Source organism: Lissotriton vulgaris, chromosome 9 (genome assembly GCF_964263255.1).
Source record: "Lissotriton vulgaris chromosome 9, aLisVul1.2, whole genome shotgun sequence".
In the NCBI taxonomy this organism is placed as follows: Eukaryota; Metazoa; Chordata; class Amphibia; order Caudata; family Salamandridae; genus Lissotriton; species Lissotriton vulgaris.
Genome location: NC_141697.1, coordinates 265,343,890 through 265,358,837, shown reverse-complemented (window position 1 = coordinate 265,358,837; position 14,948 = coordinate 265,343,890).

Sequence of the window (14,948 nt, the reverse complement as noted above, 5' to 3'; positions counted from 1 at the left end):
TGTAGCCGTCCTCCACAGTCAGATGGGGCATATAAGGTGGTGGGTAAAACCAGTATGTTGCGAAGTGGGCCTGCGCACAATAATAATAGTATTCAAATAATAATAATAATCCACATTTGTAAAGCGCAAACAATCACCCGTAAGGGTCTCCAGGCGCTGGGGGCCGTCAGGAAGATTAAGCATGCTATTGCCCAGAGTCACATGGTGCTGAGCTAATCTGCCGCCAGCACCAGGGATCGAACCGTGATCCCCAGATTCCAGCATCAGTCGCCCCTGGCCGCGGCGCCACACTTCTCCCTCCGCCGCACCTCTCCCTTTAAATTGGGCACGTTAAACCCTCCCTGACAATAAGGCAGCATCATAGTGTTAAGGCTTAGACGCGGCTGCTTCCCTCCCCAAATGAGTCTTGTAAACTGTGTTCTAAGTGTTTAAAAGAAGAATCTGCCGGGGTGGTATGGGATGTTGGTGAAAAGGTATAATAGTTTGGGCAGTAGAACCATTTTAATCAGTTGGATCCTCCCTGCCATAGATAGGGGCAAATTCAACCATTTAGTAATATTATCGGTAATTTGATCTATGGCTGTGCCGTAATTAGCCCTCATTAAGGCCTCTTTGTCCCTAGTGACGTAGATGGCAAGATATTTGACTTCATCCATCTCCCAGACCAATGGATAATCCAATTGGTGTTGCAGGGTGGCGTCCGTCAGGGGGAAAACTGCTGATTTGGACCAGTTGATCTGAATACCGGATATGGCTCCAAATTTGGTGATTTCTCTAAGAACCGGATTCAGATTTTCATGAGGTTTACGAATATATAGGGTCATGTCATCCGCATAAAGGGAAATGAGTAACTGCCTGGCAGGGTAAATCAGTGCTTTGTCATTGTGGTGTTGGCGCAGCTTTGCAGTGAGAGGTTCAATAGCCAAGGCAAATAGGATTGGGGATAAGGGGCACCCTTGGCGCGTTCCTTCCTGAGATGCGAAAGGAGGGGGATCTTGCGCCATTGAGGAGAACCGATGCTATAGGCCGGTGATACAAAAGTCGGATAAACTGGAGGAAAGAAATGGGCAATCCCATGCGGCCTAATATACCCATCAAATAGTCCCATTTCAGGGAGTCAAACGCCTTAGTGGCGTCTAAAAACACTGCTACTACAGAGCTAGTAGGGTCTATATCCTGCATGACTGAGGCCAGAGTTCTGCTGTTGTGAGCAGTTGCTCGATTCGGTATGAACCCTGCTTGGTCAGGCAGTACTAATTTTTGCATGAGGAAGTTCAGTCTGGTCGCTATGACTTTTGCCAGGATTTTCATATCGCAATATAGTGGGGATAGAGGTCGGTATGAATCGCAGCTTATTGGGGGTTTCCCTGGCTTGAGCAGTGAGGTAATTACGGCTTCTCGCATAGACTCCGGCAGGCAACCTTCCTCTCGCGCTGTGTAAAATACTTCCCTAAGGATTGGAGCGAGGATGTGGACATACATTTTATAAAATTCGATCGGCAACCCATCCGATCCCGGGGCACGCCCCGATTTCATTTGCATTATTGCTTCCGTTATCTCGTCTTAATTCAAAATCATGATCGAGACATTTTCTTTGGGTATCACCCAGCCATGCCAGAGCCGTATCGTCCAGGTAGGCCGACAGGTCTTGTGGGTCCCCTCTCTGGGTGGAATACAGTGCGCTATAAAAGTCTCTGAAAGTATGGAGTAGGTCAGGGAGGTTTCTGCAAAGTGTGCCCTGAGCATTCTTTACTGTGGTAACATAATTGGAGAATTTAGGGGCCGGACAGCAGTGGCGAGAGCTTTCCCCGGTCGGTCACCCTCCCCATACACTCTAGCCATATATGGTTTGCCACGGAACTTGCCCCCTCTATGAGCAAGCTCCTCATATTCAGACATAGTATCACGCATCTTAGCCCTGAGGGCATGGTCGTTAGAATTCCCGGCAATGTCATTTTCCAACTGTTTGAGTGTCTGCTCCAGCCGATTGAGATCATGTCGCAGTGTCCTCAATATCCCACCACCCCTAGAAATACACCATCCCGAGCTGTAACCTTGAAGGCTTCCCATACCGTAGTAATAATAGGAACTGAAGCAAAGTTACGCCCAAAGAAGTCTTGGATATCTTTCCCTAGGTCCGCCCTAAAGACAGCATCCTGTGAATGTAGGGGATTGAGACGCCAGCTTCTATTAGGGGATTGCTGCATCTGGGTTTGTAGTTCAACAAGAACAGGGGAGTGGTCAGAGTATGTATGTGCCAAATGTGTCGCCGCACCACCCAGTGTGCCATTCCAGCCGACAAGAACATGTAGTCTAGTCTGGCCCAAGTGGAGTGCACCGCCGAGTGGTAAGTACCCTCCTTCCCAGCGGGATGCATGTGCCTCCAAGAGTCCACAAGGCAGCTGTCTTTTGTAAGTTCTTGTAGTGTATGACAGCTGTTGGTGTAATGGGCAGGGGATGTGTTAGATCTATCTTGGTGCGGGTGCATCACAGTGTTGAAATCCCCCCCCCCCCCCCCCCCCCCCCCGAAAACATATGTAGTACCCAACTCCTGAATCCTACTCCAGAGTGAAAGGAGGGTATGGGGTTCATCATAATTGGGACCGTAGTAGTTGGCGAAGGTCAGGTCATGTGAATTTAGTCTCCCCCACAGGAGACAGTAGCGGCCTCCAGCGTCCGACTCTGTTCCCCCCAGTACAAAAGATAAACCTCTTTTAATTAAAATCGTAACTCCCCGGGCATAAGTAGAGTAAGAAGCAAAGGAGCGGTAAGTCGCCCATCGCGATGCGAACTGGGGCGTGGTTTCAGGGCTTTAATGTGTTTCCTGTAACATGGCAACTGAGATGTGATGGCAGTCTAGGTAACCCAGCACTTGTCTCTTTTTTCTCGGGTTGTTTAGCCCGCGGACATTCCACAACAATATTGCAACAGTGTGCTTATCACGCATATCGTCCGTCATCCCTACCATACAGATAATCCATCCTTAATTGCGTTATTGTGAAATCTGTACGAGAACAGGTAATCATACATCCGTGTAAGAAAAGGTCTCTCCCACCCATTCCGGCATTTCCAACTCGCAGTGCATAACACTCCCCACCCTCCCCCGAACCCTCCCAACAGAAATCTTACTACTTAATGGTACCATTTCAATTACCTCCTCCCCACCTCCCACTCCCTCCCACACTGGCCTCCCCAACTCGCCGGGCATGTGCCCTTTCCTCCCAAAAATACACACAAATTACGTTGGTCATTCCTCCCCGTGAGTGGTTTCTGGGGTTAAGCCCACCCTAAGAAAAGTTCAAACAATGCTACGAAAAATAAGAACCAAAACCCAAAGTAGGGGGAACGTCCTCATCCGGGGGCCGCTAGGGGCCTTCACTGCACCCTCTCAGCTTCTCTATTTCACCCATCCACAACCCCAGATATCCTAGGGATCGATCGGAAGGGATGGAGGTGAGTGTTCGGGCGAATCAATTCAATTCAAAAGTGCTTTATTCGAGTATTACTCATAAAAGCAGACAAACAAACACATAATAAAATACAATTAAATTACAAGATCGAATATGACTTAAGCACATTACACATTAAAAAGACAATTAGAATTACATTTCATCCTACTTTATACAATCCAAGGTGCAAAGTTCATATGATAAAAAACAGATTAAAAAAAACGATCCAATATCACTATTAAAAATCAATATGATTTTTAAAATTATTCATCAGATAAGACACCTCGCGTGGGAACAGAGAATAGATAATCTAGCAGTCTCTGTTCAACTAAGCAGAGAGTAGTTACCCTACTAGCAATCTCTGCCTAATTACCCACGCCCACCCCAAATACTTTGCAGTCGCTATTATAATCCAGATTAAGGAGGTAGATTTTACAATGCGTAGAGCTACCATACTACTTTTAGTACCCAGGTTTCTACACATAGGAGCCAACCAAACACGTCTGGGAGCGGAATATGCATAACAGGAGAACAAAAAGTGACCCAACGTTTCCTTTCCTTCCCCACATACTGGGCAAGTAGCTGGACCTCCATCTCTCCATTTTGATGTTAAGTTACGTAGAGGTAGAGAGCCAGCCCTCATTTGGAAAAACAGTTTCCTATCCATGGGTTTCGTTATGAAATCCCAATACATTTCATACGTAGGAAACAGCTTAGCTTCAAGGAAAGCAGTCGTCATAGACCCATTGTTATTGCTAAGCAGACTCCTGTTTTCAACCTGTTCCCAGAAAAGATTTTTTATAAATAACTTAGATGGAAAGGATGACCCGGTTGGATCGGACCAGAGTTCGTTTAACCCTAGTTCACATAATGCTAATTTTAATGATCTAAACCATCTGATTTTATGAAATCGGTCTGCTTTGATGACATCAGCAAACCCTGCTGCATAATGTGACAACTCAGGGGTGGTCCAGATTCTACGCCAATATAATATCGGACGAAGTTTGCACATTGCCGAAATTTCTTTCCTACCAAGGTCATATCTGAGAGGCAAAAGGGGGCTGCTCTGTGGGGTGCCTGTTAGTTTCCGAAGGAAGTTATTCTCTGATGTCTGTAACTCCTGGAGGTTTTCTTGCCCCCACATCTCTGCCCCATACAATGCTGACCCTATTGCCTTTGCCTCATATATGATCAAGGGAGGTTTAATTGGTTTGGTCAATGATTTACTATGCTCCTTAATGATGGTACCAGCCAATTGTTTGTGTCTTAATACTGCAATGTTTAAATGTTGGTTCCATCTATTATCATTAGAGATGTGAATCCCCAGGTAAGTAAAAGAATTTACTACTTCGAGGTAACGCCCACTCATGGATATTTTAGATTTAAAATTTCTACAAGGATTAAAAGCCATGAGTTTTGTTTTAGCTGCGTTTACCTCCAAGCCGTGGTCGCTACAAAACTTGTCAAAAATTACCAGTGCCTTTTGCAGACCGCGAGGGGATTTCGATAAAATTAAGGTGTCGTCTGCGAACATTAAAATAGGAACTTTTACACCTGCAAGGGAGGGAGCATCCACAGGCTGGGATTGCATACGGGAAACAATTCCATTAATAAAAAGTGTAAACAATGTTGGTGCCATTGAACAACCCTGTCGAACCCCACGCTCAACAGGAAAATCGACAGTGTCGCTACCGTAGCCACCCCATTGAATTTTAGCATAAGTGCCCTCATGGAGTCTCATGATCAAGGTCAGAATGGTCATTGGGACCCCCAGAGCTGCCAGCACCTCCCACAATTTTGCCCTCGGCACCAGGTCGAATGCAGCCCGTAGGTCAACAAATGCTGCGTAAAGACTGCATCCACCCAGTACCACGGTCCTCCACTGTATCAATTGAAAACGGAAGACCTGGTCCACAGTGCTGGTTGCTCTGCGAAACCCAGCCTGAAAAGGAGATAAAACATTCTGCTCCTCTGTCCAATCAAGCAAGTTGTTAATGATTACACGCCCTACAACCTTTTGAACCGTGTCAATTAAGCTGATTGGGCGGTAATTGCAAGGTTGGGCACGGTCTCCCTTTTTATATACTGGGATAATAACAGCACCCCGCCAGGATACCGGAATTTCAGCGCCCCTAGCAATGTGATTTAGTAAAAGGCAGATGTATTTACTCCACCTATCGGTGTCATTTAAAAAGACATCCGCAGGGACTCCGTCAATACCCGGGGCTCGGCCACTGTGAACAGATTTCAGGGCAGACAGTACTTCACTCTGAACAAAGATGTCATCATCTGCGAACAGGTAAGTAGGGCAGGAGCTGTTAACAAACTGGTCCCTGGAAGAGTACTGCTCGCTGAAAAATTTAACCCATGCATCATGAGAGACATTATTATTGGGAGCTTCTGGAGACCTATCGTGACCCCATTTGACAATATGCCAAAATAGTCTAGAGTGTTTGCGGTCACTTGCACATTTCAGCTTCTGCCAGTGGGCTTCGTCCCATTCTCTTTTTGCCCTAGCAATGCAGTTTTTATAGTGCTTCCTGGCAGATCGAATCTCACCCAAGTTATTACTTTTGATCGCAGCTCCTAGATTGAGTCTTGCCGCCCTACAATCTTGATTATACCACTTTGCTGCTTTGTATGGGCAGACCCTCTTATTATGTACAGGTTTTAAGAAAAAACTTTTAACTTCGTTAAAAAGAGTTGATTGTGCTTTAGTGATATCTTCATATCCCTGTGAAGACCCAACTACACTCTCCAGTGCCATAATGGCCTTGTCTGTCGCTACTCCTATTTTTTCGAGGACCTGCTGATCTGTCTTGACACCTGACCACCTTAACCTACGCATATTATTAGATGGAATAATCGTCTGGAGCACAAGTTGGTCACAAGGGGTTGGTGCTATTTCATTAAATGTCCACCAATTATGTGAGACACATAGAGGGTCGTGGTCGCTTTCTGGCCTAGCTGTTACTACCATGTCACTGAGAGATGACCATATAGATATGCTACAGATGACATAGTCAATGCGACTTTTATTTCGCCCATTATTAAAAGTCATGGCAGGGACACGATCTGATTTAGTTCGACCGTTCAGGGCTCGTAGCCCATGCTCCAGACACATTGCGTTTAAGCCTAGTATATCAGCCGTCCAGCGAGTTATCGGTGGAGTATCTAATGTGGGGATGTCCCAAAGCTTATCTTCCTCTGCTCCGAGAGGAGAGTCACCAGTGATGAGAGGTTCAAAAGTGCGATTTAAATCGCCTGCAATTAGAATGTTTTTCCCTGCAGAATGTGTCTCAAGAAGATTAAAAAGACTCAAAAGAACCTCTGATTTACCTTTGTTTCCACCTCTAACATAGATATTGTAAATATCTATGGAGATGGATAGATCACTAGTCAATCTGATGAGCTGAATATCTTTTTGGTCAAGCTCCACACATTTTACAACAGTTTTTAGAGACTGCCTGATCCATATAGTAAGACCCCCCATCGGCCGCCCTTTAGGGCCCTTAATAGCAGGAACATGAACATTTATATACCCCAAGGCAAAGACAGGGTCACACGCCCAAGTCTCTTGAAAGATGCAAAGATCGTACTTATTAATAAATCCAAACCAGTCAGCACAATCCAACTTGGAACATAGTCCAGCCACATTCCAAGACAAAAGATTCCCTGAGTTAGATATCATAAGAGAACAAGGGTTTGTAATAGTCTCATGTGTCATCCTACCCCCAGTGTCCTGAGTAATAATATTTTCATTGGATGGGCCTGCTAAATCATCAGAGGGATACCCCTGAGAACAATCTTTAGTTAAATTGCTGACCGCACCAATAATTCTTTCGTCACAGGCAATCAAAGGCATAGAATTACAAATAGGTGGTTGTCAGTCACAAGCATTCAAGTTAGATAATGCAGAGAAACGATTTTCCTACCCCAAGCCCCAGTCCACCGAAGCAACATCCTTCCTCCCCCTCTTAGTCACAATGTTCCATTTGGTTCTCAAGATACTTGAATTTGGACCACTTCCCTTTCTTGGATAGAAGAAGTCCAGAGTCAATGGAACAATTGAGGTTGATCTCCGTTGTGGTGGTAAGATGTTGGGTAAGATGTTAGGCAAAACCCCTGGGTCAGAAAAGTGAAGGACAACACACTCCCCCTTAAACTTTTTCACCCTTTCCCCAATCCACTGAACCCTTCTCGCATTTGCGAGCTCTTCAGAGAGTTGCTGCTTTCCCCATGGAGAAATTACCATGTTGTTGGTCAACCATGATAGAGATTTATTTATTAAGGAAGATGTTGTTTCGCGCTAACCTTGGGCCAAGGGAGGAACATTAGCAAGAACAAGTACCAATGGGGAAGCTTCAACTACAAGCTCAAAAGTCCCTTTTTCAGTGATTGGGTCAACAGCAACAGGAACTGGGTTCGAGGCATTAGGAGCGTCACCAGGGAAAATACTCTTGGGTGCCATTTGAGGGTTTGGTACAGAGGTAGGGATAAATCCACTGTTAACTACAGTGACTGATTTGCTCAGAGTAGCCTCAATCCTGGCGGAAAGATTTTCCGGGAGTTTACCTATCTCGCCCAAGGTTTTTTCTAGTAGACCTTCTAGTCGGTTGACCTCAGAGGTTAACTTATCTATTTTACTGACCAGAGGTTTAACCACACCTTTAATTTTGGTATCCATCAGAGCCAGTAGTTTATTAAATTGGGCATTTGAAAGTGTAACATAAGCCTCGTTAGTCAGATCAGGCTCCTCTTTCTCTGAATGTTTCCTCGGGAGGTTTGCTACTTTGTTCTTGGCTGACCTTAGACCCTCCCGTTTCCCCGGGACTAAAATGGGAGCTGGAGGGGAGATTGAGGACTCGTTACTAGTGGATATCTCTATCAAAGCTTCATTAACGCTAAGGTCTTCAATTCCAGCAACAGTACCACTAGGCTGAATGATAATAGTATCAGGAAGAGAATCGAGTATTTCACCATTTGAGCTACTATTAATCTGAAGCCCAAAGGGATCATCTGACTCAGTATCAATAAGGGGAGATTGGGTAGATGAGTCTATTCCCAAGGATGTTCTCCTATCACTATTGATTCTTTCTACAACGTGTACAAGATAGTTCTCAATTGAGTTATTAGGAGTAACTAACTTTTTCGGAGGCATATTTCTCAATGCACACAGCCACAATAGAAAACACAAAATAAGAATGACCGGAGTGAGAAATAAACTGAAGCTACGTTTGCAACACAACAAACCAAGAGACCAGGCCCAACCCAACCTTGGCCAACCTCGGACGGCCTCAGACGGCCCGCCCTTTGCCCGGGCTTAGCCCGGCGTCCCGCCCGCGTCCCGCGAGGGAGGTAGTGCGCCGATTATATGCGCCTCCTGGCGCTTGAAGGTGGTGCTCGGCAGGCGCTGTGCCTGCTGGTGCTTGTGGTTCCCCTGACCCGCCCTCCACACTACAGCAGCACTCCAGATGACCAGGGAGGCGTGCGGCGGGAGGCGGGAGGCGGGATGACCCCTGTGGCAGCAGCGAGGCGGCAGGTGAACAGTCCGAGCAGCTTAGCTGCAGAGCAATACGTGGCACGGCAAGTTCTCCAGGTGAAGGGTTCCCCCGCTCTGCAGGTAGTGCGCCGATTATATGCGCCTCCTGGCGCTTGAAGGTGGTGCTCGGCAGGCGCTGTGCCTGCTGGTGCTTGTGGTTCCCCTGACCCGCCCTCCACACTACAGCAGCACTCCAGATGACCAGGGAGGCGTGCGGCGGGAGGCGGGATGACCCCTGTGGCAGCAGCGAGGCGGCAGGTGAACAGTCCGAGCAGCTTAGCTGCAGAGCAATACGTGGCATGGCAAGTTCTCCAGGTGAAGGGTTCCCCCGCTCTGCAGGTAGTGCGCCGATTATATGCGCCTCCTGGCGCTTGAAGGTGGTGCTCGGCAGGCGCTGTGCCTGCTGGTGCTTGTGGTTCCCCTGACCCGCCCTCCACACTACAGCAGCACTCCAGATGACCAGGGAGGCGTGCGGCGGGAGGCGGGATGACCCCTGTGGCAGCAGCGAGGCGGCAGGTGAACAGTCCGAGCAGCTTAGCTGCAGAGCAATACGTGGCACGGCAAGTTCTCCAGGTGAATCAATAAGTCAAGCAAGCAACAAAATATACAGCCATACATCACCAGTCAGCATAGCGTCCAGAATGTCCATGGGCACTGCTCTGCTATTTTCTGTAGTCCGGGGAGTATCTTGGCATCAGCCGGGTTCTGACAGCGGCGAGTGAGACCTGGAACGCCGTCGAGCAGATTCCTTTCGGGATGTTGATCTACGATCATGTTTAAGGTATTCCTCCACTTGCTGAGGTGAGCTGTAGAGATGTTGTTTTCCCCAGTGATTGATCCGCAATCTTGCAGGGTACAGCATAGCATATGTGATTTCTTGAGCTTGTAGTTTCTTCTTCAGGGCTGTGAACTTACGGCGAGCGTCCTGCATGGCCTGCGTGAAGTCGGGGTAGAAGGCTAGAGTGATGATCTCGTAATGGACCGTGCCTTTTTCGCGTGCCAGGCGTAAAACAGCATCTCTGTCACGATAGTTCAAAAAGCGCATTATCACGGGGCGCAGCGGGGCTCCGGCCGATAAGGATCTATGGACCCTTTCGATGACCAGGTGCGCTGAGAAGGCGGCCTTGCCAAATAAGTCCACTAGCAGACGTTCCATAAAGTCCTCCAGGTGCCCTGTATTGGTGGATTACGCAAGGCCTAGCATGCGGACGTTGTTCCGTCGGGCGAAATCAGTTTCTTGTGCGAGGACCACGTGATGAGCCAACGCTCGTATGGTGTAAGAAGCCTCGCCGCTTGTGTACACTTGTTGGGGTGCATGCGTTCAGTCTCTGGGAGACCGTAGTCGGCCGGTAGCTGTGGAAAGGAGATGATGTCTCCCTTGGCAAATAAAAGAGATCTAAAGCGCGACATCCGGCCTCTCGCCATGAGTGAAAGGATTGGGAGGCTGTCCCGGGGCTAAAATCGGGGTTATCCAAAATGGACGTAAGCGGCGAGCGGAAGGTTGTGAGGTCAAAGAGTATGTTCATCTGTTCCCAGACCATTAGAACTGTGCGTATCACCTGCAAGGCATAGAGATTGGGGGGGGCAGTGAGCCTTCAAGAGAAAGGGAACCTTCATGAGAGAGGGCCCTGCAACGGCTCAGATTTGGCCCAGCTCCATTCGACCAGATATCTAAGTTTTGTAGCCTTGTAATAGAGCGTGAGGTCCGGGATCCCGAGTTCCCCTTATGGGTTGGGAGAAAGCGGACTGCTCGTTTAAGTCGTGGTTTACGTCCTTGCCAGATGAAAAGGGAGAGGTCCGATTGTACCTTCTGGAGCCAGCAGTGGGGGGTGGCAGGGGAAGTGTTTGAATAAATAGATGATTTTAGGAAGCACTGTCATCTTTATCGCAGCGATACGACCCAGCCAGGAGATCTGGTGATGCCTCCACCGCTGGAGCTCAGAGCGGATGTGAGTGTGGAGGAGCAAGAAATTAGCTAGTCTCATGTCCTGTAGGGTTTGGGCCAGATATATACCCAGATATGGGACAATGTCATCAGACCACCGTAGGGGAAAGCGGGCCTACAAGTCAGCCAATTCCTGTGGTAGATTGACCTTGAACCCAGAGGCTCTGGCGAAGGTATTTAGTTCCTCCAGGAAAGCGCCCAGTGATCTCTCAGGATTCGCTAGAGGGACAAGCACATCCTCTGCGTACAAGCTGATGGTATGGGTATCCCCCAAAGCAGATGCCTGTGATCTGAGTGTGGTCTCTGACTCCTTGCACCATGGGCTCCATATAAAGAGCGAAGAGCAGGGGTGACAGAGGGCAACCCTGTCTCCTACCCCTATGAATTGGGAAGGGAGCGGAGGACCGTGAGATTGCGCTTCACCATCTGGAGGTCGTCCCGCAGGGCGGCGAACATTGATTCCAGTAATGCCCGGGTCACTGGTGCCTCCGCGGTGGTGGCTATGTGTGCCGTCGCTCCCTCCTGGCCGGGCTCCGCCAGCCCTGCGATCTGCACCCGAGCGAAGAGATCCTTGAGTGAGTTCTCCTCCGGAACTTGCTCGTCTTTCCTGCCCCGGGTGGATGTCATATTCGGCCGAGTCTGCATCACTGTCCCTTACGGCCACGGGTCAGGCCAGCATGCCACCTCTGTCGACCGGCGGCCCCAACTGCGACAATCCGCAGTCCGTGGAGACTGGGCCAGATGCTATCGTGCTCACTCTGCCGTTCACGAGAGGCTACAGGGCGGGGTGTCCACCGGCGTTCTGCGCAGCCTCCTCCGGTGTGAAACTCTGCCCCAACCTTAGGGTCTGTAAAAGGCACAGGCAAGGTGTGCTTAAGGAAGGGCGACGAACAGCAGTAGCCCACCAAGCCGAAGTGTCTCTCAGTGCATGATGCCAGGGATGATGGGCCCGGCGTGCAAGTCTGCAGTGCGTCGCTTTCAGGGCCCGATGCCTCGCTGAGCCACGTAGACCCACCGCCCAGAACAGGTCCAAGGCGCCCCAGGAAGTCCGGCTAACCAAGACTAGGGAGCCCCAATGATCTGTCCAGTATGCCTGTCAGCTGTGGAAAGCGGCCTAGGTGCCCCCACTGGGGCCGGGCAACAGGGATTGCTACGGGGTGGGGCATGCAGCAGGACTCACCGGCGAACTTCACTGAAGTGCTCCTCTGCGGTGAGGCCCAGGACGCCCCAGGAAAGCCCGGACCGCTCGTGGCCAGTTCTCGGACTCTCAGGGCTCACCATGTTCTTCAGCTGTCGCCAAAGGGCCCTCGCCCTTGTCACGTAGGCCTCAGGAACAGGCCTGTAGGCCACAGTAGGAAAGGCTGAGGCGGCTGGGCCCGCCGCCGCAGGACACCGGGTCGCTGTCTTGTGCTGTGGACCGGGGGCCGTACTACCCCTTGATGGCCGCCTCCTCCACTGCTACCTCCAGAGACGTGCAGGTGATGTCGCCTCTTCCAGCCGCACCCACGCAGGCGGTGACCCCCGCTGTGGCGGGCAGCGGCCGCGGTGATGGGACACAGCATGCGGGGTCCTGCAGCTATGGATCACTAAGCTGCTGAAGCGTGGGTGGGTCAGGGCACTCCAGACGGGCCGCCAGCTCCAGGTTGCTCTGGGCACACCTCCATCCGGGCAGCGGCCGCTGGATCCTCCAATCCCAGTCACAGAGCCCGCGTGCGCCGTAGCACCTCGCCGGCAGTTGCCGGCAGAACGATCCCCTCGGCCGCAGCAGCGCCGCCAACCACGGCATGTTGGCGTCCCCCCATCAGGCCGGCCCTCGTCCGCAGCCAGGCACAGCACCACCGGGGTCCCGGTAATTTCAACAGTCGGGTCGCCGGGAGACTCAGGACACCCCAAACCTCAGGTCAGTGCCATTTGACCGGCTCTGGTGCCGGAATTTATGCTTATTTGTCGGCGGGCGGAGACGAGGAGAGAAGGCACGTCCTAACTCTCCACCATCTTGGCCACGCCCCCCGTGTCTATAGTTTTAAACTGCCAGTTCAACCTGGCAAAACAAACCTTTCGTTCGACGCAAACCTTTCTTTTTTATACATACATGCCAACCCTAGGGTAGGCCCTGGACAGCCCAGAGAGCAACAAAGAGTGTATTTAAAAAGTTGGACATGCACTTATCAGTTTTTCGGCTTCTGGTACTAAAAAAATCTTTGTTTTTCACAACTGCAAAATTCTACCTCTCCCAAAAGGTAACACTGGAGTTACCTTATTACATTTAATAAATGGTAATTTCCAAATGGGAGCAGATAGCAAGTTTATGTTTGGTGTCTTTGGAATTGTAATGGAAACTCCTCTCTCATGGAGAAGTCAGATTTTAAATTACAATTTTGAAAATGACACTTTTTGAAAGTTGGCCTCTTCCTGCCTTAGCCACGTAGTGCCTGTAGCCTGACCCTGGGTCACATGATAGGGTGTAGCAAGCAGTTGGGCTTTATGTATTCCTCCTAGACAGCTACACAAAATAAAGAGCGTAGGTGTGCCTGGATGTGCCATCACTGGCAGGATGGGAGGAGGGAACTGAGCACAAGCCTTACTTACACTTGAATAGGCTGTGTCCTGCCTCCACACAAAAGGCTGCATACCCCCTGTAGTTAGTCTGGAGCGAAGACAGGGAAGGCAGGAAGCCTGTAGACTTCAAAAGGAAACCTCTAAAAGCTTCTACTACAAAGGAAGGCCCAGTTATAAATATCGGACCCCAGGCACCAACTCTTCAGTACACTTGAGGACCTGTGGATACTCTTCCAGGAAGAAGGACTGCTATGCTGCTTAAGAACAAGTTACTTACCTTTGGTACCGCCTTATCTGCAAAGGCCTCTATCTAGCCGATGATTCCTCACCTTTGAATATCCCCAGGTGTCAGATTAGATCCGGAAGATTTCCGAGCAGCACCCCTGCACGCAAGTAGGTGTTGTTCAGCTCTGCATCAGCGTCATTCGTTTCGGAAGTGATGTGCCTGGTACCTATATAGACGCCACCTTTGCGTGCTAACATCCGTGACTTTCCATGCCAGAAACGCAGAGTCCCGATTAGAACTGACCACTGGTGTGGGAAAGACTAAAGCCCTGAAAAGGCTGTCCCTTATACCTGACCGGGTTTGCAGAGCTGTAAGGATGGAGGGTTGTTAAGGAATCTGCAGCTAGATAGATTCTATACCAGTTAAGAAGTTACTAAAGGTAAGTTACTTATTCCTCTGATAAAGACTTTTAGCCGCACATTCCTTGCCTTTGAATAGATACCCAAGCAATATCTCCCCGGAGGTGGGTCTAAGAACCAAATTAAACCAAAAAGTTTTGCAGGACGGAACAGGCAAAGTGCCCATCATGATGGGCCTGACTGTCCAGGCAGTAATGTTTTGTGAACATGTGCAGTGATGCCCATATCACTGCCTGGCATATGTCCAGGAGAGGAATGTTGCATGCTAATGCAGTAGTCGCATCTTTGGCTCTGGTAGAGTGATCACACAAGCCCTCAGAGTGCTATCTCTTGGCCAGTGCATAGCAGATTTTAAGGCACAGGACAATCCATCGTAAAATGGTTCTCTTCTGTACAGCTTTCCCTTTTTTCATCCCACATAGCCCACAAAGAGTTCATCGTCCACCCGGAACTCTCTTGTGCAGTCAAGGGAAAATGACAATGCTCTTTTTGGGTCCAGGGGGTGGATTTTTGTGGAGGGATGAAGTGGAGCAAAGAAAGTAGACAGGATGATATTCTGACCTACATGGAATGGAGTGACAGCCTTTGGAAGGAAGGAGGCATACGTCCGAAGAACAAGCTTGCCAGGGTAAAAGGTGGTATAAGGAGGGTACGGAGAGAGCGCTTGCAGTTCGCTGACCCTCCTGGCTGATGTTATGGCCACTTAAAATACAGTTTTGATGATCAATAGCCTAAGAGGGCAACTGCACTTAATTACTGATGCCAGCTATCCCTCCTGGGGTATAGGCCATCAAGCAGAACACTCCAG